We start from the raw sequence: 5,797 nt of genomic DNA on the forward strand, positions 1-5,797 counted from the left end.
GGAAAGATGATAATAGTTTAGAGAGGAAAGATGATAATAGTTTTAGAGAGGAAAGATGATAGTAGGTTAGAGAGGAAAGATGATAGTAGTTTAGAGAGAGAGAGGAAAGATGATAACAGTTTAGAGAGGAAAGATGATAGTAGTTTAGAGAGAGAGAGGAAAGATGATAATAGTTTAGAGAGGAAAGATGATAATAGTTTAGAGAGGAAAGATGATAGTAGGTTAGAGAGGAAAGATGATAGTAGTTTAGAGAGAGAGAGGAAAGATGATAACAGTTTAGAGAGAGAGAGGAAAGATGATAATAGTTTAGAGAGGAAAGATGATAGTAGTTTAGAGAGGAAAGATGATAATAGTTTAGAGAGGAAAGATGATAACAGTTTAGAGAGGAAAGATGATAATAGTTTAGAGAGAGAGAGGAAAGATGATAATAGTTTAGAGAGAGAGAGAGGAAAGATGATAATATTTTTGAGAGAGAGAGGAAAGATGATAATAGTTTAGAGATGAAAGATGATAATAGTTTAGAGGGGAAAGATGATAATAGTTTAGAGAGGAAAGATGATAATAGTTTAGAGAGAGAGAGGAAAGATGATAATAGTTTAGAGAGGAAAGATGATAATAGTTTAGAGAGGAAAGATGGAGAGAGACACATGGAACGGTACTGCATCACAATGCACGTTGCCCCTGGATACAGAATGGCTCTAGAATGCACTGACAGAGTCCAGTTGTAAACTGAAAGCAGTGTGTAACACTAGTATGGCACTAGTCTTGTTTAGAGAAAGAGAAAGGTGGTGTTTGATAAAGAGAGGAAAGATGATAATAGTTTAGAGAGGAAAGATGATAATAGTTTAGAGAGAGAGAGAGGAAAGATGATAATAGTTTAGAGAGGAAAGATGATAATAGTTTAGAGAGGAAAGATGATAATAGTTTAGAGAGGAAAGATGATAATAGTTTAGAGAGAGAGGAAAGATGATAATAGTTTAGAGAGGAAAGATGATAATAGTTTAGAGAGGAAAGATGATAATAGTTTAGAGAGGAAAGATGATAATAGTTTAGAGAGGAAAGATGATAATAGTTTAGAGAGAGAGAGGAAAGATGATAATAGTTTAGAGAGGAAAGACGATAATAGTTTAGAGAGAGAGAGGAAAGATGATAATAGTTTAGAGAGAGAGGAAAGATGATAATAGTTTAGAGAGGAAAGATGATAATAGTTTAGAGAGAGAGAGGAAAGATGATAATAGTTTAGAGAGGAAAGATGATAATAGTTTAGAGAGAGAGAGGAAAGATGATAATAGTTTAGAGAGGAAAGATGATAATAGTTTAGAGAGGAAAGATGATAATAGTTTAGAGAGAGAGAGGAAAGATGATAATAGTTTAGAGAGAGAGAGGAAAGATGATAATAGTTTAGAGAGAGAGAGAGGAAAGATGATAATAGTTTAGAGGAAAGATGATAATAGTTTAGAGAGGAAAGATGATAATAGTTTAGAGAGGAAAGATGATAGTAGTTTAGAGAGAGAGATGAAAGATGATAATAGTTTAGAGAGGAAAGATGATAATAGTTTAGAGGAAAGATGATAATAGTTTAGAGAGAGAGAGGAAAGATGATAATAGTTTAGAGAGGAAAGATGATAATAGTTTAGAGAGGAAAGATGATAATAGTTTAGAGAGAGAGGAAAGATGATAATAGTTTAGAGAGGAAAGATGATAATTGTTTAGAGAGGAAAGATGATAATAGTTTAGAGAGGAAAGATGATAATAGTTTAGAGAGGAAAGATGATAATAGTTTAGAGAGGAAAGATGATAATAGTTTAGAGAGGAAAGATGATAATAGTTTAGAGAGGAAAGATGATAATAGTTTAGAGAGGAAAGATGATAATAGTTTAGAGAGGAAAGATGATAATAGTTTAGAGAGAGAGAGGAAAGATGATAATAGTTTAGAGAGGAAAGACGATAATAGTTTAGAGAGAGAGAGGAAAGATGATAATAGTTTAGAGAGAGAGGAAAGATGATAATAGTTTAGAGAGGAAAGATGATAATAGTTTAGAGAGAGAGAGGAAAGATGATAATAGTTTAGAGAGGAAAGATGATAATAGTTTAGAGAGAGAGAGGAAAGATGATAATAGTTTAGAGAGGAAAGATGATAATAGTTTAGAGAGGAAAGATGATAATAGTTTAGAGAGAGAGAGGAAAGATGACAACAGTTTAGAGAGGAAAGATGATAATAGTTTAGAGAGGAAAGATGATAATAGTTTAGAGAGAGAGAGGAAAGATGATAATAGTTTAGAGAGAGAGAGGAAAGATGATAATAGTTTAGAGAGAGAGAGGAAAGATGATAATAGTTTAGAGGAAAGATGATAATAGTTTAGAGAGGAAAGATGATAATAGTTTAGAGAGGAAAGATGATAGTAGTTTAGAGAGAGAGATGAAAGATGATAATAGTTTAGAGAGGAAAGATGATAATAGTTTAGAGGAAAGATGATAATAGTTTAGAGAGAGAGAGGAAAGATGATAATAGTTTAGAGAGGAAAGATGATAATAGTTTAGAGAGGAAAGATGATAATAGTTTAGAGAGGAAAGATGATAATAGTTTAGAGAGGAAAGATGATAATAGTTTAGAGAGGAAAGATGATAATAGTTTAGAGAGGAAAGATGATAATAGTTTAGAGAGGAAAGATGATAATAGTTTAGAGAGGAAAGATGATAATAGTTTAGAGAGAGAGAGGAAAGATGATAGTTGTTTAGAGGAAAGATGATAATAGTTTAGAGAGAGAGAGAGGAAAGATGATAGTTGTTTAGAGAGGAAAGATGATAATAGTTTAGAGAGGAAAGATGATAGTAGTTTAGAGAGAGAGAGGAAAGATGATAATAGTTTAGAGAGGAAAGATGATAATAGTTTAGAGAGGAAAGATGATAATAGTTTAGAGAGGAAAGATGATAATAGTTTAGAGAGGAAAGATGATAGTAGTTTTAGAGAGGAAAGATGATAGTAGGTTAGAGAGGAAAGATGATAGTAGTTTAGAGAGAGAGAGGAAAGATGATAACAGTTTAGAGAGGAAAGATGATAGTAGTTTAGAGAGAGAGAGGAAAGATGATAATAGTTTAGAGAGGAAAGATGATAATAGTTTAGAGAGGAAAGATGATAATAGTTTAGAGAGGAAAGATGATAATAGTTTAGAGAGGAAAGATGATAATAGTTTAGAGAGGAAAGATGATAGTAGGTTAGAGAGGAAAGATGATAGTAGTTTAGAGAGAGAGAGGAAAGATGATAACAGTTTAGAGAGAGAGAGGAAAGATGATAATAGTTTAGAGAGGAAAGATGATAGTAGTTTAGAGAGAAAAGATGATAATAGTTTAGAGAGGAAAGATGATAATAGTTTAGAGAGGAAAGATGATAATAGTTTAGAGAGAGAGAGGAAAGATGATAATAGTTTAGAGAGAGAGAGAGGAAAGATGATAATAGTTTAGAGAGAGAGAGGAAAGATGATAATAGTTTAGAGATGAAAGATGATAATAGTTTAGAGGGGAAAGATGATAATAGTTTAGAGAGGAAAGATGATAATAGTTTAGAGAGAGAGAGGAAAGATGATAATAGTTTAGAGAGGAAAGATGATAATAGTTTAGAGAGGAAAGATGGAGAGAGACACATGGAACGGTACTGCATCACAATGCACGTTGCCCCTGGATACAGAATGGCTCTAGAATGCACTGACAGAGTCCAGTTGTAAACTGAAAGCAGTGTGTAACACTAGTATGGCACTAGTCTTGTTTAGAGAAAGAGAAAGGTGGTGTTTGATAAAGAGAGGAAAGATGATAATAGTTTAGAGAGGAAAGATGATAATAGTTTAGAGAGAGAGAGAGGAAAGATGATAATAGTTTAGAGAGGAAAGATGATAAAAGTTTAGAGAGGAAAGATGATAATAGTTTAGAGAGGAAAGATGATAATAGTTTAGAGAGAGAGGAAAGATGATAATAGTTTAGAGAGGAAAGATGATAATAGTTTAGAGAGGAAAGATGATAATAGTTTAGAGAGGAAAGATGATAATAGTTTAGAGAGAGAGAGGAAAGATGATAATAGTTTAGAGAGGAAAGACGATAATAGTTTAGAGAGAGAGAGGAAAGATGATAATAGTTTAGAGAGGAAAGATGATAATAGTTTAGAGAGGAAAGATGATAATAGTTTAGAGAGAGAGAGGAAAGATGATAATAGTTTAGAGAGGAAAGACGATAATAGTTTAGAGAGAGAGAGGAAAGATGATAATAGTTTAGAGAGAGAGGAAAGATGATAATAGTTTAGAGAGGAAAGATGATAATAGTTTAGAGAGAGAGAGGAAAGATGATAATAGTTTAGAGAGGAAAGATGATAATAGTTTAGAGAGAGAGAGGAAAGATGATAATAGTTTAGAGAGGAAAGATGATAATAGTTTAGAGAGGAAAGATGATAATAGTTTAGAGAGAGAGAGGAAAGATGATAACAGTTTAGAGAGGAAAGATGACAATAGTTTAGAGAGGAAAGATGATAATAGTTTAGAAAGAGAGAGGAAAGATGATAATAGTTTAGAGAGAGAGAGGAAAGATGATAATAGTTTAGAGAGAGAGAGGAAAGATGATAATAGTTTAGAGGAAAGATGATAATAGTTTAGAGAGGAAAGATGATAATAGTTTAGAGGAAAGATGATAATAGTTTAGAGAGGAAAGATGATAATAGTTTAGAGGAAAGATGATAATAGTTTAGAGAGGAAAGATTATAATAGTTTAGAGGAAAGATGATAATAGTTTAGAGAGGAAAGATGATAATAGTTTAGAGGAAAGATGATAATAGTTTAGAGAGGAAAGATGATAATAGTTTAGAGAGGAAAGATGATAATAGTTTAGAGAGAGAGATGATAATAGTTTAGAGAGGAAAGAAGATAATAGTTTAGAGAGGAAAGATGATAATAGTTTAGAGAGGAAAGATGATAATAGTTTAGAGAGTAAAGATGATAATAGGTTAGAGAGAGTGAGGAAAGATGATAATAGTTTAGAGAGGAAAGATGATAATAGTTTAGAGAGGAAAGATGATAATAGTTTAGAGAGGAAAGATTATAGTAGTTTAGAGAGGAAAGATGATAATAGTTTAGAGAGGAAAGATGATAATAGTTTAGAGAGGAAAGATGATAACAGTTTAGAGAGGAAAGATGATAATAGTTTAGAGGAAAGATGATAATAGTTTAGAGAGGAAAGATGATAATAGTTTAGAGAGGAAAGATGATAATAGTTTAGAGAGGAAAGATGATAATAGTTTAGAGAGGAAAGATGATAATAGTTTAGAGAGGAAAGATTATAATAGTTTAGAGAGGAAAGATGATAATAGTTTAGAGGAAAGATGATAATAGTTTAGAGAGGAAAGATGATAATAGTTTAGAGGAAAGATGATAATAGTTTAGAGAGGAAAGATAATAATAGTTTAGAGAGGAAAGATGATAATAGTTTAGAGAGGAAAGATGATAATAGTTTAGAGAGGAAAGATTATAATAGTTTAGAGAGGAAAGATGATAATAGTTTAGAGGAAAGATGATAATAGTTTAGAGAGGAAAGATGATAATAGTTTAGAGGAAAGATGATAATAGTTTAGAGAGGAAAGATGATAATAGTTTAGAGAGGAAAGATGATAATAGTTTAGAGAGGAAAGATGATAATAGTTTAGAGGAAAGATGATAATAGTTTAGAGAGGAAAGATGATAATAGTTTAGAGAGGAAAGATGATAATAGTTTAGAGAGAGAGAGAGGAAAGATGATAATAGTTTAGAGGAAAGATGATAAT

Source organism: Oncorhynchus mykiss, chromosome 10 (assembly GCF_013265735.2).
Source record: "Oncorhynchus mykiss isolate Arlee chromosome 10, USDA_OmykA_1.1, whole genome shotgun sequence".
NCBI classification, from domain to species: Eukaryota; Metazoa; Chordata; class Actinopteri; order Salmoniformes; family Salmonidae; genus Oncorhynchus; species Oncorhynchus mykiss.